General features: G+C 34.6%; 1 pseudogene; it reads left to right on the top strand.

Annotated features, from left to right (window-relative positions):
* The first annotated feature begins 401 nt into the window (after positions 1-401).
* LOC120179558 lies at positions 402-25,497 on the top strand (annotated as a pseudogene).
* Positions 25,498-26,441: the final 944 nt, after the last annotated feature.

The raw sequence follows: 26,441 nt of genomic DNA, 5'->3' as shown, positions 1-26,441 counted from the left end.
CATCACCAAGCAAATATTGTTTCACCACATTTCCAATACCAAACACAATCTCAAAACCCACAACCTTTCCCTAATCCAAATCCCAATCAACTTTCAGCACCAAATTCCGGTTTTCGTATTGACCAGTTAGACGATGATGAGCCAACAGAAAAAATTGTGAGTACTAATCAGTATTCGAAATTTGATCTTTGTCAATACCCGGACTTTGATCTTGGTCAATACTCGGATTTTGATGATTTTTCAGAAGAAGAAACAGACCTTGCGTGTAATGATTTTGATATTGGCCAATACCCGAATTTTGATGATGAAACAGCCGTTGCCGAGGAAGATGTTGTTGATGATAATGAGGAGGAAGTTACGACTGTAAATGAACATGTTGAACATCCATTCTGTAATTCATATAACACTGAAGAATAAAAAGAAGAAGAAGAAATCCCCAAAGAAAAGTCCCCGAAGAAAATGCCACAGGAGTATAACTGGAATAGGCCAGAATTACTTCAGATACCGGAAGAAGAGTTGGTAAAGATAGCAGTTGATTGTTACACAAAAATTATTCGTATCAAGAAAGATGATTGTTTTGATACAAATGAAGACTTGAAGATAGCTTTGTATACGAAATGTGTGGAAGATGGCTATCAACTAAAAGTTAACAAATCAAGCAAAGATCGTTTCGAAACAAGGTGTATGATTGACAAAAACTGTATGTGGCGTATGATTGCAAAGAGGATAAAAGATTGCGAAATGATTCAAGTTAGGACTTTTATTGATAAACATACATGTTCAAGAACCCAAGTTTTTCCTCACCATAGAAAGGCAAACAAAAAGGTGTTGGGTGGTTTTCTGGCTGAGTTAATGTTTTTGAATGGTAGGGTATATCGGGGACATGAAATTATGACTGACATGAATGCTCGGTTCAAGATTAGTATCTCATATTCTCAAGCTTGGAGAGCCAAATGTTATGCCTTGGAATTGTTGAGGGGGTCGCCAGAAGCATCGTTTGCCCAACTGCCGGCTTATTGTCACAATTTAAAGCTGAAAAATCATGGGTCGGTAACTCATATCAAAACAGATAGAGATGGACGTTTTGAGTTGCTGTTTATCGTCATTGGTGCTGCGGTTAGTAAATCAATATAATTTTGTTAACTCATTTTTGTTAGTTACATGCATTTCACATTTAAATGATTATATTTCTTGTGTATATGATTTTGTAGATTCGTTCGTTTATTAATTGCATGCGCCCAGTTATTATAGTTGAAGGAGCACATTTAAAAGGTCGATACCTTGGAGTAAACTTATTAGCAGTAGCCATGGATGCTAACAATGGGATACTGTCAATAGCTTACGGGGTTGGCAAATCTGAAACCTCTAATTCATGGACATGGTTTATGGGGCATCTTAGGGATTGCATAGGTCCTATTAGCAATCTGACAATCATATCCGATAGGGCAAACTCAATTGACAACGCTGTTAGAAGGTGTTTCCCATATGCTTTTCATGGACTTTGTAGATTCGTTCGTTTATTAATTGCATGCGCCCAGTTATTATAGTTGAAGAAGCACATTTAAAAGGTCGATACCTTGGAGTAAACTTATTAGCAGTAGCCATGGATGCTAACAATGGGATACTGCCAATAGCTTACGGGGTTGGCAAATATGAAACCTCTGATTCATGGACATGGTTTATGGGGCATCTTAGGGATTGCATAGGTCCTATTAGCAATCTGACAATCATATCCGATAGGGCAAACTCAATTGACAACGTTGTTAGAAGGTGTTTCCCAGATGCTTTTCATGGACTTTGTGGTGTTCATTTGTATAGAAATCTAAAATCAAGGTCTGCTGGTATAAAAAATCACAAATGGACATACTGGAAGACTGTAAAAGCTTATCGGGAAGTGGATTTTAATAAGCATATAAACTGTTTAAGACGTGTTTTGCCTCAGTGTGCTCAAACACTAGAAGATGTCGGGTTTGAAAGATGGTCAAGAGTACATCAACTTGGAGCAAGATATGGTTTCATGACGTCTAATAGTGCAGAATCAATCAACGCTCTAAGTGAAAACAAAGACAAATACTAACTTCACAGTGTTAAAGAATAAACAGTTTAGCAGTATTGGCAGCAACCGAATAAATTTACTAAGCAATCTAAGTGAAATGGTTAATCTAAGTGAAATTATGAGTAAATTTATCATCAAGTTAAATATGGAAAATCTTAAACTTACCTCGTTGCGTAGAGTATGAACCTCATTCTGCAACGATACTACCATCTCACGTAGAGCGGCAACCTCACCACGTAAAGTAGATACCTCCACACGTCATGCACCATCGTTATCGCGTAGAGTACCGATCTCCTCACGCAAGGCATTGACCTCATCACGTAACTCCCTTGACTCATCCCGTGGAGATGGAGGTGGAGAACAGGGAGATAGAAGTCGTGGCATCTTTTTCGGTCGCCTATCATGAGGTGATGGTGGAGAAGAGGCTCGATGATGTGACGGGATAGGTGATGGCTCTCGTTGTAGAGGTGTATAGTCGGGTCGATCAGGTGATGGCTCTGGGTGAGGTGATGGCTTTCGAAGTGGAGGAAGTGGAGGCTGCTCATCATTCGTGCCATCAAAAAAACGCTGACTAGCTTGCCACCAATCAGTGGCAAGCTCAGCCTCCGTGGGTGTTAGTCTCTGTAATGGAGTGTTGGCCTCCTAAAAATATAAAAACTCAAACAAAGTTAAACGTCTACTATTAATAACTTGTTTATATATGATAGTATTTGTGTTAACTTACATTATTTATTGTCGCATATGGTATTAAGTCTTCCCAATCCAACAGACGTTTCCTCTTCCAGGAAATAGCCCTAGGAATATCATTTGAAGTTTTTAATGCATATGTATGCATGCTGGGGAAAGCCTCGAATATCCAAATCTACAAACAATATAATAACAAACATTAGTAATTGTTAAATAATTAATTATAATTTTGAAAACATTATATAGAAATTCTTACCTTAAAGGCCCAAACAAAGCCTGACAAAGTGTATTTCGACCCATCGCCACGCAAACTTTTGCGGTCATTAAAGGCAGACGACAACTTAGTCCAGGTAGCTTTCCATATATACGAACCCCACGGAAACAGATTCCATGCATTTAGGTCCTCTACCAATAATATTAGCTCCTGAGGAATAGGTTGTCTGGCCTCTCTGCCTAAAAAGCCGGCATACAAAAGTACTAGAAGGCATACTCGGACAACATCGACGTCATTCATCCGAGTAAAACCATCTTTCTTATTAAACAATTTCTTCAGGTCTTCGACGTGTAAGTTCGGCTTCTCTATTGACTCATTAGGAAAAACCCGAGATAACCATGATGGGCGGGTGATATGACGAGTGTACCGGCCTACATCATCGTGTCCGAATCGTAGACCAGTAATTAAGCAGAACTCCTTCCGCCCAAAACAAGTATACGCCGGTGGAAAATGAAACCATATCTCTTCCTCACCACGTTGTATACTGTCGAGTAGATCGCTAGTCATGGTCTGAAGCCACAAATGGGTCAAATTAGCATCTCCACCCGGATGCTGTACTCTCAGCCATGGCCCGAAGCAGGTTTCCTCAAACAATTTTCTTTGTGCAGGTGAAAGCTTCGAAGCAATTGTAGTGGCTAGGCTAACTTTATTCCTTAATGTCAATGAAGCCGAAAAAAATTTCTACAAAAACAATAAACATACCAAGTTAGATATACCAAAAACTACACTGTGAAGATATACCAAAAACAATAAACATAAAGAGTAGTAGTTTATTCTTGAAACTAAAATTTGCAACACTGTTTTATCTTTTGGTTGAAATGAAAATCGCAACGAGAGAATGAAAATCGCAACGCGGAAATGACTATCGCAACGAGAGAATCGCAACGCGAAATGAAAATCGCAATGCGATTTTGGTTTCTCGTTGCGATTTTCATTTCTCGCGTTGCGATAGTCATTTTTGTGTTGCGATTTTCATTTTCATGTTACAATTTTAAGTTTAGAAACTATTCTTCTTCTGCAAATTGAAACTTTAATGGATTGCATTACTTCAAGCAAAAGACAAAACAAAGACAAATACTAACTTCACAGGGTTAAAGACTAAACAGTTTAGCAGTATTGGCAGCAATCGAATGAATTTAATAAGAAATCTAAGTGAAATGGTTAATCTATTATTGAAATTACCAGTAAACTTATCATCAATTTCAATATGAAAAACCTAAAATAATGCAAAATTTTCAAAATAAAAATAATTAAAAAAACTAACCCTCGGAGGTTGATTTTCCATTTCTGAATGATTGTGAGGGATTTCTGACCGTGAATGGTTGTGAGGGATTTTGCCGGAGATGGGGACGGAAATCTTTGGAGATGGGGACGGATTTCGCCGTAGAGAGTGAGAGATGGAGATGGGACTGAGTTGTGATTTTTTTTAGGTTTTAGGTTATGAGTTGCGATTACGGGATATACTGTGGACGGTTCAGTGTTCCGATAATTAATATTCTTGTTTGGAATTTGAAAATAAAATACGCGTAGCGATTATAATGGCGCTTTAAAAGTCGCGTTGCGATTTACGGATACGCGTTGCGATTTTACGTATTGTCGTTGCGATTTACGGATACGCATTGCGATTTACGTATTCTCGTTGCGATTTACAGATACGCGTTGCGATTTACGTATTCTCGTTGCGATTTACGGATACGCGTTGCGATTTTACGGATACTAGTTGCGATTTATATGTTCGCGTTGCGATTTTCATATTCGCGTTGCGATTATGAAAAATCGCAATGCGAATTTGTACTATCGCATTGCGATTCTTCATAATCGCGTTGCGATTCTGAGAACTGATTTGCGATTCTGGAGATCGCGTTGCGATTTTTATTTCGCATTGCGATTTTGTTGGTCATTTTGGCAAATCTAAAAAAAGTTGGTTAAAATCGTATATTATAAGGCATTTTTTGTCACTGAGGTTATTTTCTCTTATTATTATTAATATGGGGTGAGTACAAATTAATATATGTTTAAAGATAATTATCACCATTTAACATTGAACGCTCACACCCCTAATATTCTTGGTGTCCGAACTCAGGACCTCGAGAATTAACTATATGTGGATTAGTTCGTGTCAAACTAATCATTGTTAAGTTATTATTAGGGTAACGTAGCATACATAGAAAAACATGTGTTCACTATTAACAATCGTTACCCAAATATAATGGATAATCAATTAACTAAGCATATTTGTCATGTGGATAAGTATTCATCCATGTGCCATAACCGTCATAATAATTGCTATTAAAAGGTATATGCGAACTAAATCAAGGACGAAATTAAGATGAATAATCAATATTGAAGGCAGCGACACATGCATGCATCTTTGTCCCCAATAACATGTACGAACATGATCCTCAGATTAACACAGACAAATCCGGTTCATGAGTGTCAGAAACAAAATCTACTTCATCCCCAACAATAAGATCTAAAATGTGCTTTTGTTTACACATGCATTCCTTCATGGTTTAACGGCGTAGGTTTCCCCAGAGGAAACCTAGGCTAAGCTAACCACCACGAAAACGACAACCCTAGAGGCTCCAAGCTTTTCTTTTTTTGTAAACGTGGATTGTCGTTGACGATCGAGCTGGAAGTTCATTGAATATGGAAAAGTTGTAGAAAGAATAATCCAGGGTGTTCTCATTAGGTTATGAAAGGTGGTTGGATGTGCATTTAAGTACACTTGGCCCTTCCCCATTCCCTTGGAAACCTTCCATGAAACTCCCAACTTTGTGCTGTCATTATATATATATATATATACTTCTATATGTTATTTGATATTATTCTTATTGCCCCATCACCATCAAAGAAGCTGAGAGATTTCGGGAAATCATTTCTGAGTCCATTAATGGTTCATCAGTATAGCACCATTTGAGGTTCAGATCGAGAAGGTCGAGTTGCAGAAGGGGTTCGAGTTCGAACCGATTCCAAAGAAAGGTGAAGAGGTTGAAGAAGCTGGTTCCGAGTAAGGAAGCCGTGGGTTTGGATGGCCTTTTCAGGGAGACGGCCGAGTACATAATATGCTTGCAGATGAGGGTCAAGGTGATGCAGGTTATGGTTAAAGTTTTGACAGGTTCTAATCATTGTGTGAGTGATGATTTTCATTTGTATAAGGATGGATGATATTCATATTCCATCCTCTCTCTCTCTCTCTCTCTCTCTTTCCATATGAGTTTGTTTTATGATAAATCTAAGTATATGGATTCATGTTGTTAAGATGATTGTAGCAGCTTTGATAATCCCAATTGTGTGAAAATTAAGTTTAAATATACATAAGTTCGTATCTTAATTATTCTATCAAATTATATGTAGAATCTATAAGTAAGCATGATGTTTTATTTTATGATAAAATGGTTAACTAACTATCAATAATATTCATTAATGTGGCAAGACATATGTCCAAAATGATACTATAACACATGGCACATGTATATAATCGATGACATGACATATGTCCAAAATGATGATATAGCACATGACACATGTATATAAGTGATGACATGACATATATTTAAAATGATGATAAAACACATGTCAGGTGTACATGAGTAATAACGTGGTACACGTCATATGTTCAATGCGACGTCGTAGCACATACCATGTGTACATGAATGATGATGTAACATGTGACACGTATTTTAAAGTGATGACGTGATATATGTTATGTGTCTAAATTTATGGTATATATGTGTCGTGTCATTATTTTAGATATATAAGTCTTGTTACATCATCGAAGAAAATTAATCGTTAATCAATTAATAAATTTTAGTTAACTTTTAGCCCTGTTTTCTTAAAATAAAATGTTGGAAGTTAAAATATTTCAAAAGAATAAGATGAATTAAAATGGCTATTCAATCAAATATTAAAGATATTTTGTCACTATATTTATTTTATCTTTAAGGCTATTTAATTAAATTAATTTCACTCATAAATCAACATAACTATAAATAGTATTAATATAATTTTTTGTACCACTCTCGTTTGCTATTAGTGCCAAGTCTGAAATTTCCTTGAATCCACCATGGGCTCTACACCTTCTCTTAGCTTTTGTAGGTTTATGATGATGCCAATAAGTTTTAGTACTTGAAATATATATGTATATATATATGTATGTATGTATATACATGGCTGATGTATGGAATTTCATTGCCTGGCAGTTTGTGTCTGTTTTTATTTGTGTTTAAAGAGTGGTAGCTGCTTTCTGTTTTCTTTAGATTACAATATATGTGGTTGGCTTTATTGTATTTTCAGGCACATCATAAGGGTACAGCTGCTAGCAAGAAGAAAAAGAAAGCAAAACCACAGCGTGCTATTCGTAGCATGAAAAGGCAGCAGCGTCTGTCATCAGAAACTAGCAATAATAGTTATTATTCACCCCTTTACCATCTAAAAGATGCGCAGGTTTGACCCTTTTCACACATTTTATTAACTGCGTTTTCTGGAATATTGCATTTCATGGAAAGTTTAAAACTATGTTCTGTACACAGTTGGCCTTCACCGCCTGATATTATTAAATTTCTACCCTTTTCTTCAAAGATATATTCAGGTATGTTGTCTTCATTCAAGTGTTCCATCATAAATATGACTTGCTCTGGTTAATACGAGCCGGATATCATTGCAGCCTCATCAAAAAGATATCACTAATTTGCTTGCAGCAGCAGCTCAGGCCTGTCATGATATGGTATGGTTTTCCATTTGATTGTTTGAATGTTTCATTCTAGTTATTAGCTTTTTATTTCCCTTCTTACTTTAGCTTTCACTGGTTTCTTGTCACCAATTTGAATCAAAAAATACGACAGGTTACTAAAATGAAACAAAAAATAAACGTTAGGTACGATTAAAAACAACAAAAGTGATAGGTACTAAATGTTTACTTTACCCAAAAGAGTATGACAGGTTACTTCATGCATGCATGCATGCAGACCAAGTCGTACGATGCGAAACTCACCGTCTTTATCACTGCCACACATCTCCTACATCCCCGACATTCTTGCCTTGTCTTTCTCTTCTATATAAACACAGTCTGTTTGCTATGATAAATATTGATCAAATGAGGACCTCGAAGAAATGATTCTGATGATAATGGAGTTTGGAGATGAGCGACGACGGCTATAATTCTTCGAAGAAGCTAATATTACCCTTCAAACGTCGCAGCGTATGGACCCCACTTCTCGCCCCCACCGTCGTCATTGACAACGGTACCGGGTACAGTTCATCTTCTCTGAAAGGAATTCATCTGCAAAATATGTGCCCGTGATTTGTTTGTCGAAATTCCTCAATACGTTCCATCATCAGCTCTTCTTGTTTGTTGCAGTTATTCTAAGATGGTATTCGCGGGTAATGTGGAGCCGTGTTATATTCAACCGACAGTAGTGGCGCTTAACGATTCGTATCTAAACCAGACAAGAGCTTCCTCGAAGCTAAACTTGGCCAACCAGTACTCAGCGGGTGTGATGGCAGACCTCGATTTCTTCATCGGAGACGATGAACTGTTGTGATCTAGAGCGAGTAATACTTACACCCTTAGCCATCGTGCACATCGGGTTGTTATTATGATATCGAAGAGATTTTACAGTTGACTATGCTTAAGCACAATTGTTCCGGTGATCGACTTTATTCGATTGACATCGTTATCATGTAACATGTAAGATTTCTATATTTCAACTAACGATTAAAATACTCTCTAACGATATTTGCATTAATCATAAGCATCAGTCGATACAAACGAGTTAACGAAGTTCGGGAACACATGACTCAAATATTAAGTTGGATGATTCGGTATAAACTTTTAGATCTTTTAAGTTGGATCAGATCAGGTAAAATATTAACATATTATGCTTATCTTAATTTAAGATAATCAATATAAAATGACAAAATCAACGAGATAATGCGTTGAAATTTTTTTTTTCACGAGATAGTGCCCTCGCCAGATTAATTGCTCAGATTGGGTACAGTCCCCATATAGGTCGCCATGCACGCCCAGCGACCTACCAGGTCGCCATGCAATCCATGCAGCCCCAAAGGTCGCCATGCACGTCCCAACACGCTGGGCATCCGAGGCCATTCGACCGAGGCCATCCGAAAGCATCCGAGGCCATCCGAGAGCATCCGAGGCCATCCGAACGAGCTATGCGAGGGCATCCGAGGGCAACCGAGCGAGGGTAGGTCGCCCGGAGTGCATGGCGACATTGCCCTCGGATTCCCTCGCATAGCTCGCTCGGTTGCCCTCGGATGCCCTCGCATAGTTCATTCGGATGGCCTCGGTCGGATGGCCTCGGTCGGATGGCCTCGGTCGGATGGTCTCGGATGCCCAGCGTGTTGGGGCGTGCATGGCGACCTGGTAGGTGGCGTGCATGGCGACCTACCCCCAGAGACGTGGGACTGTAGAGATCACCCCATCTGAGCAATTAATCTGGCGAGGGCACTATCTCGTAAAAAAAAATTTCAACGCACTATCTCGATTTTACCATATAAAATACTATATCCAAATTTAGAATCGATATTAGAGAGTATACATCATTCAAATCATAAAAGCCAATGCATTCTTACACGTATTTAAAGCATAAAGTAGCCGGAAACCGCAACAGCTCCAACTCCGACGACCGTCGAGACTTCTAACATGGCACCACCACCGGGACTAGGAGCAGAAGCCAGAGTAGGAGAACCGGCACTGTCACCGCCGGCAGAAGCTCCAGGTGCACCTCCAAGACTAGCCGTCTCGGGCGCAGCGGCCGGTGAAGAACTGGACTTAGGGGCGGCGGCGGCAACCAAACCGGCGAAGGCAATCAAGACCAAAGCAAGAAAAACGGTTTGGCGTGCCATTTTTTTGTTTTGGAAACAATTATAAAAAAAAGAAAAAGAAATACGATGAGAAGTGTAGTTATTCTCTAGGGTTGATTTTTATTAACAGTAGAGAATCACTACACCACACATCGAAGAAGAGATGGAATTTGGGAGATTTATATAGCCATTGGAATTGTTCATTGAGGAGGTTCAATTATTTAACCGTCTTGCGTGTATTATGGAAAACCATACATTTTAGGCCTAACATATTTTTAGATTTCTTACTTAGCCCATTCATATATTATCGTATTCACCGTAAATAATTATACCAAGTTTTTTAACTAACTTACGAACTAGGTGATTAAGCACAATATTGTTTTTTAGGTCTTGAAGTCAAACAGTTATATTTGTCCAATAAGAATCCAGGGTAAATTTTTTATGTGATTAATATATATATATATATATGTTCACCCTGAAAAATATTTATGGATCCGTCACTGGGTATGTTTTGTCAATGGTTAAGAAAGATTATGAACATATACTATCTTATAATCGCTTCAGATTATTTAAAAAAAAATTCTGTCACATCGCCTCTTTCATTAAAAGTTAATTGTTTGTGATTTGACTAAAATATTTAAATAATTAGGTGGTATGATTGATAAAATCAAAACATTGGTGATCAAAGTGGAAAAAAAGCAATGGTTGAAAGATCATGCAAATAGTTTATCCTAAAATAATCAAGGACGAATTTCATCTCTAAAACTTCATAGAAGCATATTATGGTAATGACCTGAATTTTAGAGATAATATTTATGTATTGATATGAGCCATGGATGATCAGATTAGTGGAGTTTTTCTGGATTTGTTAGACCAAAAAACGAGAGTAAAATTTGAATTCCTGAACTGCATTTCTTAGTCGAAGGACTTATAGGATAATTATCCCAAGTAAGAAAAACATGGGTTGATATATTTTAGGGTAAATTACATGTTTAGTACTTAAACTATCAGTTTTAGTCTTTTTAGTACCTAAATTTACATATTTTTCAAAACCATACCTAAAATTTAGTTTTTGTTTCATTTTAGTACTTCAAAATTTAATGATAAATTTTGAAAAAAAAAATTTAGGTACCAAAAATGATAGTTTGGGTACTAAATACATTAAGTTTTTAATGACAGAATACTAAAATGAAACAAGAACTAAACATTAGGTATGATTTTGAAAAAAATGAAAGTTTAGGTACTAAAACAAACCAAAAATGATAGTTTAGGTATTATATGCATAGTTTACCATATATTTTAATAGTATAGAGTAATTACAAGATAATATCAATTCACAACCTTTCGTAATTATTAATAAAGTCCAAACGACCTCGGTGGTTAAAAAGATAATTGTTATTCATAGTAATTTCAGATTCGAGTAAAAAAATAGTAGGCAAACGCAACTGCTCAAACATAATACCTCAAAAAAATAATATTACCTTTAATCACCGAGACCACTCAATAATTTTAATATGTTATCAACTTTGAAGTATTTCATGAATTTAATAAATGTGATTATTAGTTTGCTTAATATGTTCTTGAGATGGTTTTGTAGCATGTTATAACTTTCAAGTGATTAATATATTATTTATAATTTTATAATTATTTTTTTTATTAAGCTAAGGCGATTAAAAAGAGTAGTGTTTGTTCTAAATACTCTCAACCATTTGACAATGAACGCTCAATCACCCTGTGTTATAACCGCTGGTGCTTGAACCCAAGTCCTCTAGGAACAACAATGATTCCTTTAACCACTTAAGTAAGTTGGTTCGTGCTATAATTTTATAATTAGAATGACTAATATTTGTATAATTTTTTATTATTAATATGGGGTAAAGGTAGTACTTGTTCAAAGATAACTCTCAATCTTTTGGCTCTGACACTCCTGACATCTATGGTGCTCGAACTCGGGTTCTTAAAGAATAATAACAATTCCTTTATCATGAGGATATTCGATTCGTGCTTGTATGATATTATTTATATGAGATAAATAAATTAAAAGTAACAAAAATTCATTTGAAAATGCACCCGTTCATTCCATTTCTTTATTCATATATCACATATTCCGCAAATTTCAAAACAATTTAATACAATGTAATCTTCTCAAAGCCAAAACTACAAAAGAAAAGCCATTGCATTCTTGATCGTATTCAAAACACAAAGTAGCCGGCAACGGCAGCCGCTCCTACTCCGGCAGCCGTGGAGATTTCCAATGTAGCGCTACAGGCGGCAATGGGAGCAGGAACGGAACCCTGAAGAGGAGAACCGGCGCTGTTACCGCTTAAGGAAGCTCCGGGTGCACCTGCGGGATCGCTCGGTGCAGGGGCGACTGAAGAACTAGACTTAGGGTCAGAAGCGGCGGCGGTGGAGAAAATCAAACTGACGAAAACGATCAAGACGAGAGGAAGAGCGGCGATTTGGCGTGCCATTTTTTTTTTTTTGATAATTGGGTGTTTATTAGAAAGAATTACTGCACCGTGCGATGAAAAAGAAAAGATTTAGAAGGGTTTATATTGTAATTAAAATTCTAATTTAAGGAGATTCGGTTATTGAACTGTTTTGCAAATATTATGGAATGTATTTTAAACCATTAGATGTGTGGTTTCATTGACTTCTCTTCCTACATTTTTTATTGGCCTTCCGATATTTTTTTTGGTCAAATTATTCATTTTGTATATAAAGTATCAGTTTTGATCCGTTTTATTGTTTTAGTATCTAAACTTTTAATTTTTTCAAAACCATATTTAATGTTTAGTTTTTGTTTCATTTTAGTACCCGCCGTTAAAAACTTAATGTGTTTAGTACCTAAACTATCAATTTTGATCCGTTTTAGTACCTAAACTTTCATTTTTTTTTCCAAAACTTAATGTTAAATTTTGAACGAGATACTAAAATGAAACAAAAACTAAAGTTTTTAATGGCGATGTACTAAAATGAAAGGAAAACTAAACTTTAGATATGATTTTGAAAAAAAATGAAAGTTTAGGTACTAAAATAGATCAAAACTGATAGTTTAGGTACTAAATGCATAATTTACTTTTTTTTTAAATGTTACTACTCATGATAAATAACAATTAAACAATACTCATTCATCTATTTTCAAAAATAACAATCAGTTCACATTTATCAATAGTAAATGAACAATACTCATTTAGTATAGAAAATTAATGTTCAATGTTAATATTATTAAATTTAGGGGAAAATCTCTCTATCTCCCCTTTGTCTTTTTCCCCTTTGCGTTTGTATCTTTTTTTATAGATCAGATCAACTTTTTTTTTCCCTTTAATTTTGTTTAGTCGGTGGCGACACCGGTTTTGATATTGGTTGCCTACCGCCAGTTCTCTTTTCTCTTTATTTTTTCTTTTATTTTTTAATAAGAATAATTTTGCATGTGTTGCACATTTATCTCTACCTGTGTTGCACGTTTATTTATGCATTTGTGGCATGTTTATCTTTAGCTTTGTGGCACGTTTTTTTCTCTCCCTCGTTTGTTCGTTCTTTTATTTATGTTCTCTCAGAGTTGGATTTGATGATGTCACGGCTGATGAAGATGTCGCTTATTTGAAATATTGTTGATATTCCCTGCTGTGGACCTTCGGATTGAATTTGGATGCGTGATTATGCTTTTGTAGATAGTTTCTCATGGCGCTCGGCTCTGATTTGCAGTTCTTAGTGGCCTTTCAATAATTTAATTCCCTTTTTTGGTTCGTTTACCGATGCAATCAGATTTATTCGTATCTATTTTTGTTCAAGTCTTTCGGTTGGGTTTTTAACCTTTTCCATGTATGATTCTTATATGATCTAAAGTGACTACTTTCAATGTTATAGGAAAAGTCCAAATTGTGTATTTAGTTTACTATGATAGTGTGAACTCTTATTGTAATTTCATATATATTCATTTTTTAATAATACTAGCTGCTTCTATTCAAAAAAATATTAATATTCAAAAGTCTTTCGGTTTTTAAACATTAATATAAGGGTAAATTATGACATTAGTACCTAAACTATCAATTTTGATCCGTTTTAGTACATAAACTTTTAGTTTTTTTCAAAATCATACCTAAAGTTTAGTTTTTGGTTTCATTTTAGTACCCTTGGTCAAAACTTGACATTAATTTTTGATTTTTTTTGAAATTTAGGTACTAAAACGGACCAAAGATGATAGTTTAGGTACTAAACACTTTAAGTTTTTAACGATGGGTACTAAAATGGAACAAAAATTAAACGTTAGGTATGGCTTTGAAAAAAATTAAAAAATTAGGTATTAAGACGAATCAAAATTGTTACTTTATGTACTAAATGTGTAGTTTACCCTTAATATTAAGAGTAAATTATATAAATGGTCCCCTGACTATAGGATATTGCTTCATTAAGTCCACTGACTATTAAAAGTTATAAAATAGTCCTCGGTTATAGGGAGTTGCTTTGTTGAGTCCCTTGACTACTACAAGTTACAAAATGAATTTTTTCGTTAAAAATTTGATGACGGTCTGAGTTGTACATTAACTTGCAGACTGAGATATGATAAAATTTGATCTCATAATCCCAAACGACTATCATATCTCAGTCAACATGCTAGCGTCGAACTCAAATGACCGTTGAATTTTTAACGAAAAATGATGAGTTTGAAACATAATGAATTGTCAAGTAATCATTTTGTAACTTTTAATAGTTTAGAGACTTGACAAAGCAACTCCCTATAATTGAGAGACAATTTTGTAACTTTCAATAGTCAATGACTCAATAAAATAGTATCCTATAGTCGAGAGATCATTTGTCTACTTTTTCCTAATATTAAACTATTATATTTCGAAAACGAATACCTCAAATTATCATATCATAATTATTGTTGGAAAAAATGTGAAAAATTGGAAACTTTGAGGCATATTTTCTAAGTGTAAAAATGAATAATCGAATAATTATTTTATTGATTCATATTCTACTACATGAGATCTTTACAACGGTATCTTATATGCTCAAAATGGTTGAGTGATGAATGAGAAATTGATGCTCAAAGTAGGGTACATGTAAATTGTGTTGTGTAAGGAAAATGAGAAAACCCATATCCCACATTGGTGGAATATCAAGCAAGAAAATGATTTATATAACCAAACCAATTTGGTGGTTATTGAATGAATTAGGATGAAATTGTGTTTTGTGCGTAAGCGTAGTGCAAATCCAAGCTTGCCGAATCCATTGAGGTTTGGGGCACACCGCACAATGTGGGCGACGCGAATGTTCGTATCGATCGGGCCCTCCGCATGACTACGAATATTTTACCCACTACAAATTTAATATTTTCCTTAAGTGAAGCTTATCTTTTTTGAATATTTTGAATTAAAATGATATTATAAGATTTCCTTTTAATTTAAATATTAAATAAGGTATGACTTGCAATTAACGAATATATTTGATATAATACGGTGTTAATTGATTATTTTTAATTTTATTCAGATACTAATTAACAGCCGAAATATATTTAAAGCGGTATTAATTGAATATTTCTGATTTTATTCGGATACTAATTAATAGCCCGAATATATTATTTTCAATTCCTCTCCCATGTAAAACACTATAAATACCGTTCTAACCTACTAGGTTAAACACAACTCGAAAATTCTTTTCTTTCTCTCTTGTTTTCGGTGATAGTCTGTAGCAAGATTTAGTTCGTGATCTCGCAAGTTGTGTTACAGTGCGGTGATCATATCGTTGTTGTATCCTCGGAGACAGACAACCAAGACGCATCAAGCACCAAGGAGTGGTCGAAAATCTATCTAAGGAAACTGTGTAGTTGCAGGCCTCAACCAGTTTCGAGATCAACATGTTCTCTATTCTAAATTGTTGCTTCTACTTTATTAATAAAAGTTTGATTTTATTTTTTTTTCTTTATTTTCGTCTCGGATTATATAACAATTATTAAGTTAGGGCTACTCAATATCATCATCATCAAAGAGGATTCTTTTATCAAAATTGATCGAGATAAATCCTCAGGAATCATTAACTTATGCTTTATTCTTTAATAAATATAGTTACACTTATATTTTAATAGTTTAATAATAATTAAAAACTAATGATTTTAGAACATTTTTAGCATTAAATATTTGATCATTTCTGTATTTATATGATTTATTTATTTTGAATAGTATTTATAAATTTCTTAATATTTTCATATATTTATATATTATATTATACGAGATGAACAAATTTAAATCAACAAACACTGGTTTCAAAATGTCTTGATCCATTCCATGATTCTGCAGAGCTCAAAATAATTAATGACAGTTTTGTTCACAATTCAAAGAAATGCATTCACAACACAAAGTTGCCAGCAACGGCGGCTCCAACTCCGACGATAACCGAGGCTTTCAATGTGGCGCCGCCGTCAGAACTGGGAGCGGGAGCAGAAGCTTCAGAGGAAGGAGAACCGGCACCGCTTTTATACCAAGCTTTTATAGAGCTTTTTTCAATAAAAAATAAGATCTAATCCTATTGCCTTCTGCAATTTGCGCCTTTTAATACCCCGAATTTTTTGAGATTTGATTGGATTTGATATGTTTTTTCCTTTTTTTGTGTTGCTGAGATGATGATGTTGGAATAGTGAAAATGGTCGGCCTTACCGACGACGGATGACGACATCGGCAGAGATACTTGTTGGAATCGGCAGCAATGCAAGCTTGGACAGTATCTATTAGGGTTAGGTTAGTTTGGGCTAGGGTTTGTAATTGATTTCGGGTTTGGGTTTGGTTGTTGGGTATTGAATATTTTGAGTTTGGAAATAAATAATGATATTTTTATAATTAATAATAATAATATAATGTAATGGATGAAAAATGGTGACAACAAAAACCTTACTCAATTTAGGAGTAAAAATACGATGTGACCCTACACACATATAATTTTATTAAGTAAAATAAGAACTTAATTGAAAAATATAAAGAGGTGTATTATTATAATTATCTCTAAATATATAAGATATAATTATAATATTTATTGGGTCAAATCGGTTAAAATTTTTAACCTTAAACTCGATCTCGACCCAACATAATCTCGACCCAACATAATCCTTAAAAAAATATGATCTGACTCAACCCAAGCCTAATTTTTTTAATCTAACTTTGTAAGGCTAAATCAAATCAAAATATATCAAATTCGAATCGCATACCCATTCTTATGTATAAATATGTTGAGTTTGAAATTATTATGTTTAATTAACCATATTCAAATATAAATATACTGATTTGAACTTAATTAAGGAAATGCTCCCACATTGATATTTAGTTATATTTTTTATGATTTATTTATTTTATAAGAACAGCTCATAGTAAAATAAAAAAACAAACATTCTCTTGAAACATGTTTAGAACATGAAATAGAAAGCAACGGCGGCTGCTCCGACTCCGGCGACGGTCGAGACCTCGAGCGTAGCACCTTTGCCGGGACTAGGTGCAGAAGCCATAGAAGGTGGAGAACTACCACCTGCAGCATGTCCGAGTGCACCCGCGGTAGCTCCGGGTGCAGAGGCCGGTGAACTGCTGGCCTTCGAGCCGGCGACAGAAACCATGCCGACGAGGGCAATCAAGACCAAAGCAAGAACAACGTTTTTGTGTGCCATTTTTGGTTAGGGTGTTGATTAAGGAGAATTAAAAAACAGAATGAAAAATGGAGAAATGCAGTTTTTCTCTAGGGTTTATTCTATTAACGATAGAGAATCACTGCACATTGAAAAAGGGTAATGCGAGCAATTTATATAGATGTTTAAATTCTAAATCGAGGAGTTTTAGTTGCATAATTCAAGGACTGTTTGTTAAATGTTAGTGGTTAAATAACACGACTTAAAATAAAGGGTAAAGAACTCAAATGATCCTAGGGTACTGCTTTATTAAGTCTCTTGACTATTAACAAATACAAAACGGTCATTCGACTATGAAGTGCTGCTTTGTTGAGTCCCACGATTATCAAAGGTTACAAAATGGTCATCCGACTATTCATTACATTCTAGACTAGTCTTCGTTAACAAATTGAAGGTTCTTTAAGCTAGATGTTAACATGATGATTGGGATATGATAGTCGTTTAAGATTTTGGGATCAAATCTTATCATATCACAGTCAACAAGTTAACATTCGACTCAGAATTTTGTCCATTTTTTAACGAAAAGGGACAAGTTGGAACATAATGAATAGTCGGGTGACAATTTGTAATTTAGTACATGGACTCAACAGAGCAATACTCCATAGTCGAAGAACAATTTTGTAACTTTTAATAATCGAACGACTTAATAAAACATCACCCTATAGTCGGCTGGTCATTTGCGCCCTTTACCCTAAAATAAATTACATGAATGAAATAGATTAAATTTTGGATTTTTAGTTAATTTTCCTTTAGTTTGTATCAAATTAAATTTTCAATATATGTCAATATTTCATTTGAAATGAGGTCTAAATTAATTACAATTCAAATGATTGGGATTTATTTGGGAACAACAGAAATAAGACTCTTAACCTTAGTAAACATTTCAATCGAAATTAGGGCTAAATTAAGCGCAAATTAAACAATAGTGTTTGTTTGAGCATAATAAAGAATAGGGACCTTTATAAAAAAAGTAGCTAATTCAATGGTTGTTTTAATATTTTAGCCATATATATTTATCAAGAGTTGTATTCAATATGCACCAATCCATTACGAACAATCAGTTGGTCTAGTGGGATGAGACATTAGATTTTTTTAATCAAGATCAGGGGTTAAAATCCTGATGATTGTGAATGGAGCAAACTGGGTTGGGATGGTCGCTCTTGTCTCTGCAGTACCCGATACGGATTAATCGATTAATAGATCAATATATATATATATATACTCCACCATTTATAAGATATAGATTGTATTATTGACTGGATTAAATTTCGGGCTACCGTTTATTTTTTACCTTTTACATAAATCAAGTAGATTAAATTTTGGGTTATCGTTTTCCCCTACGTTAATGGGTTTTAGAATTTTTTTTTATATTAGGGTAAAGTACATGAATGGTCCCCTGACTATAACATATTATTTTATTAAGTCACTCGATTATTAAAAGTTACAAAATGGTCACCTGACTATTCATTATGTTTTAAACTCGCTCTTTTTTGTTAAAAAAATTGACGGTATTTTGAGTTAAACGTTGATTTGTTAATTATGATATGATAAAATCTAATATCAGAATCTCAAACGACTATCATATCCCAATCATCATGTTAACGTCCATCTTAGACAAATTATCTTTTTTTAACGGAAAAGACGGAACATAACGAATAATTGGGTGACCATCTCGTAACTTTCAATAGTTAAGGGACTTAACAAAGCAACATTCTATAGTCGAATGATCATTCTGTAACTTTTAATAGTCAGAGGACTTAATAAAGCAATATCCTATAGTTAGAGGACCATTTGTATACTTTATCCAAAATATTATTTTATTATTTAACTGATACTTGATTAATAATATAACATGTAGCGGGTGTAAATGAACACATTGTCCAATGAACTGTTCGTGAACTGTTTGTATCACATTCGTTTATGTTCGTTTATTAGGCTAAATAAATGAGTATAAACAGTTTTTTATGTTTATTTAATAAACGGACGAACAATAACAAATGTGTGTTCAATTCATTTATGTTCACGAACAAATTCATTTATTGGCTCGTTTACTCGGTTCTCCATTTTCTTTTCTTTTACATTTTTTTGTTTCCCTCCCGGTTCCTCAAGGCTTTGGCCTAACTAATCCGAATCGACATGTGTCGTACACTTGCTTCTGGTCGATGAGTCTCCCAGTATAGATTATCTATATATTCAATGACTCAAACTCGAGACCTACTGCTCAAGAACTAGTAGTGAAATTTCACCCTTTTTTTTACTTGCAAATAAGAGGGTAAAAAAAGGGTGGTAGTTCGTGTTAAACGAATATGTTCGTATACACTAAACGAACGAACATAAACACCCTAAAAAGTAAACAAACGAACATAAATATAATTTTATTTGTTCAATCTTCATTCATTTATACTCCAAATAATATGATACGTATAAGTTAAAAATCAATAAAAAATTATATTTTATTATACTCGATATGCAAATGAAAACAAAAAGTATTTTATAAAAAAGATATAGCAAACAAAAGTTATTCAATAGATTATCACCAATGATAAAGGGTCTGTACATAGACTTATTAATTTTAAAAATACTCACTCATTTGACAATAAATATTCAAATATTTTATTATCGTTGATTCTTGAACCTATATTTTTTAGGAATAATAATCATTCTTTTATTTACTATAATCTCTTAATTAACTGTAACAAAAATGAAACAAAAAATGAATGTTAAATACATTAAACTAAATTTATATGTAATAGAAGTCACAAAATAAGTTATATTAGATATTATAATGGTGACATTAAAACGAATAGTTGGATGTATTTTGAGATTCACTAAATAGTATCAATTATAGAGAATATTGTTTCTTCATAAAAGGATTAGATGCGAATAGTTGTCTGTACGATGTGTGTGCGCGTTGTTAATTGATATTCGAATAGTTATATTTGTAGAGCATGTGTGTTGACGATTAACTAAAAAAATTCGAACAAATGTTACATTGTAATTACTATACAATTCAAAAATAAATAAATAAATATGTGTTTGGATTAAAGATGGGTACGGGACCTGAACTCGACCTTATCAGGTCAGATTTTATTAAAACTTTGAATTTGGGTTTGGGTCGAATTTTTAGAGATTATGTTTGAATCGTATCGGGTCGAGTTCATGTTTAAAGTGAAAAATATCCAACCCGATCCAAACCGAAAAAAATATAATTTTATCTCATATATTTAGAGATAATTGTAATAAGACCCTAGATATCATTTTTTTCAATTAAATTCTTATTTTTTATTGAATAAAAATAATATTTTTATAAATATATTATTTCAGTTTAGGTGAGATTTTGGTTTTATATAAAAAAAAATACGAGTCGAATTCGAGTCACATAGAAAATGTATAAATTTTAGGTTGGATTGATTTGATCGGAAATTCGACTCAATTTGACTCATGTCCATCCATAGTTTGGATCCAAACACAAATTTAATGCTAATGTGAGAAACGGGCTTAAGTCTAGCCGAATACAGACAGCCGAACAAAGCCCAAAGATACGACAGAAATGAAATCACTGGCTCTTTTAGGGCATTAAATACTGAGCAAAACGTGAAGCCGAGCCCTTCGTTATACTCAAAGTGACTCAAACACTGAAGAATTAGCAGCAGCAGATAAAGCTTTTGAAGAAATGGCATTGGCTTTCGATGAGTACGGGAGGCCCTTCATTATACTCAAAGAGCAAGACCAGAAAACCAGGCTGAGGGGTATCGAAGCTCAAAAGGCCAACATTGCCGCCGGTAAAGCCGTCGCTCGGATCCTCCAAACCTCTCTCGGACCCAAAGGAATGGATAAGATTCTCCAAAGCCCCGATGGCGATGTCACCATCAGTTAACTCCTTTCCACCTCTTTCCTTTTTGTTTTTTCCCTCTTAAATGTTTGCTTTTGATCATTAAGCTTCCGGAAACTCGATTAGGATTTGAAAATGATTTTCGGTTATGGATCTGTTTGATTTCGAGCTTCGAAATGAGAAGTTAGTTAAAGTAAGCTAGTTGGTGATTTTAGCAGTTCGTAGTTACTTCATTGAGCTTACTAGTTTTTGAACTTTGCTAAAATAAAGTTATAAGCTTAATGACTCTGTAGAAATCTTTGTGGAGTTTATGTTTCTGGATGTGATATTTTTTTTGGTGAAGTTATATGTTATATCATGTTCAGTGTCCCCTTATACGTTTTCCTTCTTTATTTCATGGATGTTTTTTCAGCAAATGATGGGGCGACAATATTGGAACAGATGGATGTTGACAACCAAATTGCTAAGTTGATGGTTGAGCTGTCTAGGAGTCAGGATTACGAAATCGGTGATGGAACAACTGGTGTTGTTGTCATGGCTGGAGCACTTCTCGAGCAGGCAGAACGGTTACTAGAACGTGGGATTCATCCCATTCGGATTGCAGAGGGGTATGAAATGGCTTCGAAAATTGCTGTTGAACATTTGGTGCACATATCTCAGAAGTTTGATTTTGGAGCAACAAATATAGAGCCTTTGGTTCAAACTTGCATGACCACTTTGTCCTCTAAAATGTAAGTTTCCTAGCTCTTTTTCGTGGTCTATATCTATTGCTGTAATTCACGTTTTCAGTTGCCCTACACAATGCTCAGACCACTCAATGCTGGACTAGAAACATTCATATCTTTACTAAATAGGCGTTATACTAACATATGTTTGCTTCAGTTTTGTCTTCTATTAGGATTTAATGATGTCTAATTTGTTTCAAGATATTGCTTTCTGTCTGAAGGTATATGTATATGCCACCTATCCTACATTTTTGCTACTTGTCTCCACCAATAGGACTTGCCACATCAGATGACATAATCATGGTTGCGTTGTATATTTTGTCATGTTTTATAGTTTGCAATTGAATAAAGATTTCCCTTAAGACAGTACTTTGATCTGTACAATGTGCCATTAATATTTTTAGCACATTATTGCATTTCATGGAAGCTGGTAAACAAATTGCTGGCGGTAATATCATTTTGTATGGAAAGGACACCGTGTGCAAGTGATTGTTCAATACCTTACCTTGCTATTATATTGGTTAATTGTGATCAGTAGTCCTTTGGGCTTACTGGTCGTCAAATAAAATCTGTGTTGATTAATTTTGATATTCGCAAATCAGAAATATTCAGGGTTGTTTTGGCTGTGGCTAGGGTGTTTCTGCAGGACCATTGAACCATCTGAATTATGCAGTGCTTCAATCGAAATAGCTTTTGCTGTGAGCTAGTAGTTCATAAACTTGTTAGTATTGAGAAGCCAGTTTGTAATCATTTTCATTGTTTTGCAGTGTGAACCGATGCAAGCGCCATTTGGCTGAGATTTCTGTTAAAGCAGTTATTGCTGTTGCTGATCTAGAGAGGAAAGATGTCAATTTAGATATGATCAAGGTCGAGGGGAAAGTTGGGGGAAAATTGGAGGATACTGAACTAATATATGGAATTATTGTTGATAAGGACATGAGTCATCCACAGATGCCCAAGCAAATTGAAGATGCAAAAATTGCCATATTAACTTGCCCATTTGAACCACCTAAGCCAAAGACCAAACATAAGGTGGAGATTGATACAGTGGAAAAGTTTCAAACTTTGCGTCTGCAAGAGCAAAAGTATTTTGATGACATGGTTCAGAAGTGCAAGGTATGGCTGCTGATTTGTGCTTATGTGGAGTCTCTTTTCAATTTAAGTTGATCTTTCACATTCCGTTTCTTTAGATTATTCTCTTTGGGGAGACAGGGGGAAGCAGGTGGATAATTGTTACAGTCATCTTTGCAATTTTGGGGTAGACAACTTTTCTGATAGTAATGTTGTTGCAGGATGTCGGTGCAACCTTGGTTATCTGTCAATGGGGCTTTGATGATGAGGCAAATCATTTACTAATGAACCGAAACTTGCCTGCTGTCAGATGGGTTGGTGGTGTGGAGTTGGAGCTCATAGCGATAGCTACAGGTTTGTTCTGTTTATCTTATTTTCATTTGCAGACATGGTAGCCAAATTCATGATAGGTAAATTTCTAGCTGCCAATATGGTGTATAACAATATGAGCGATCTATTTTATTTATCTTTATAGGTGGAAGGATTGTGCCAAGGTTCCAGGAGTTGACCCCAGAAAAGCTGGGAAGGGTATGTTTACTCCTCCATTATTTCCTTGTCTGTATTACATTGCTTAGAAATATGTGTTGGATAAATTGCTCCCTAAGAAAATGTTTCTATGCAATAGATAGAGGACAACTGGTGAAGCTAAAGTGAGATGACTTAACAATTAACAATTTGATCATTTTTCGTTTAAGCACTAAAGCATTGCTCATTTGGACTAGTAATTTAGGTTCGATGAAGTATTTACATTGTAAATTTCAGGTTAACCCCCATGCACTGCATCTGTCTCTTATCACAAACACTTGTTTGTTTTTAACTCTATTTTTTAGGCCGGTATGGTCAGAGAGAAGTCTTTTGGCACCACAAAAGATAAAATGTTGTACATTGAACACTGTGCAAATTCAAGGGCTGTGACCATATTTATTCGTGGAGGTAGATTCTATTCCCTTCTGTTTGGTTTATGTTTGTTTGATAATAATGAGTCATCTTTTATTCAGTCATCGTAATTTGACTTTGTATCTTGGTTAGGCTTAAGCCTAGTCTCAACTGTCAATAGTAAGACTTGTTGACTTATTCTTGGAGATAGTATCTAGTGCCAAAAAAAATTCTTGGACAGTTTTAGAGCGTGGATGTTTTTACCAGCCAACTCTTAAAACCAGTGGGAAAATGACTAGGTTAAAGAGAACTGTAAGGATGAAACTTACATGACACTTTGACATGTGAAGAAATCTCTTGCTTCCTTTTTCTCGGTATGCGATTTATCTGCTTCATTCTTGTTTTTGGACATCTTTATTCTTGATCAATCTAGAACTGGTTGGCCATTCACTCATGTTTATCATAAAACAGAACCATGCAAGGATTTACTCTTTATTTTATTATGGTGTTGGGCCAAAAGTAACAAAAAGAATATTCCAAGGTGCAATGCAAGCTGAATCGATATGGATTTTTCATAAAATCTCATAAACGCTTTCCTTTGTGGTTGATGATTCATTAGGAAACAAGATGATGATAGAGGAGACAAAGCGCAGTATCCATGATGCATTGTGCGTGGCCAGGAATCTCATTCGCACAATTCTATTGTCTATGGTGGTGGATCAGCTGAGATTTCTTGCTCAATTGCTGTCGAGGCAGCTGCAGATAAATATCCAGGAGTAGAGCAGGTAAGAAGAAGCGCATGTAATCCTCTAAATACCTTAACATTCTTTCTGTTGGAGTAATTGTATAACATCAAAATTTTGTTTTCACCTGCAGTATGCAATCCGGGGATTTGCAGATGCGCTAGACTCGGTCCCCATGGCCCTGGCTGAGAACAGCGGTCTCCAACCTATCGAGACACTATCAGCTGTGAAATCTCAGCAAATTAAGGTAATTACTATAATTTGTATGATAATAGTTTTGATCTTATATAATCTCACCACCATGTAGTATATCGTTAATTTCGTTCTCTTGTATTCGATTCCAGGAGAACAATCCACGCTATGGAATAGACTGCAATGATGTTGGGACTAACGATATGCGGCAGCAGGACGTCTTTGAGACGCTGATCGGGAAGCAGCAACAGATCTTACTAGCAACACAAGTTGTGAAGATGATTTTGAAAATCGACGATGTCATTTCTCCATCGGAATACTGAGGTATAATTCCGAAACCGTTTCACCCAGAAGGGTTACCTTGATTTCGATTGTTTGGTTTGGTTCGCTCCAGAACATTTTTTTCTTCACTTGATAGAAACATGTTCTACTCTTTTCTTTTTTTTGGGAACTGTCAAGCCCTTGGTTGAAGTAGGATGATGAACTCATCTTGTTGACAATGGTTGTTTGTTTCTTTTATTTAGTCCCTACTTTCAATCATCAACGTATCAATCTTCGTATTCCCTTTTATTCTTCTCACCTTGAGTCCTCAATTTAGGACCCAAACGTAAAAATCTAAAACCAATGGGGTCCTTTTAGTATTTCCAATTTTTTTTCTTTCTTGTCTTCAATGTTTGACGGAGAATATCTTTGAAATTGTAAATTTGGGGTTCTCGAATTCGGTTAACTTGGTTAAATGTTTTTAAAAAAATATATAAAAAATGGTGAAATTGTTGGCGAATTCTTGTGTGGAAAATTGTGCCACAGTTGTCATGTGATGAATGTACGAATCGTTAATAATTATTAATGATTATTAATGGTATTCAACGGTGTTCAACGATACTCATCGAGTGTGATTAAAGAGAAGTATGAATGTATCTTAATTAATATAAGATTTCATGAGTGTTGAGATTATACGAGGGTCGAATATGTTAATAATATAAGTCTTAAATAAATCATAAAGTTATATTTTTAATTTTATAATTGATTTGTATACTTTCATAATATATTCTTTAAGGCTTAATCCTACCTATTATTAGAAACTTAATACGATAACAACAACAATAATAATAAGCTCAATTGATTGAATTGAAAATTCAATTTATCAAACATTTTGGTATGCTCTTTTCTCTGTTAGCTGATAGGCTTTAAGAATTTTGATATATTTGATCGAAAATTCGCACATTGATAACCATTATTTCAAGAAGACAAATAACATATTTCGAAATTAATCTTATCGGACGACTGTTAGAGGAAAACAAAACCATTAAAATGTTCATCATTTAGATAATATTTTTTTATCATTTTTGTACGAGTTTTGTAAAATTTAGTTAGATAAAGAAAGATAAATAAAATATGAACATTTATATATCGATTTTATCGTAAATGACGATCGATGACAAACGAATATCGGCCGCAACGACTATCAAAAGAGTTTGATAACTTTTA

Source organism: Hibiscus syriacus, unplaced genomic scaffold (genome assembly GCF_006381635.1).
Source record: "Hibiscus syriacus cultivar Baekdansim isolate YM2019G1 unplaced genomic scaffold, ASM638163v2 tig00112429_pilon, whole genome shotgun sequence".
NCBI lineage: Eukaryota > Viridiplantae > Streptophyta > Magnoliopsida > Malvales > Malvaceae > Hibiscus > Hibiscus syriacus.
This window is presented reverse-complemented; position numbering and strand designations above follow the sequence as displayed.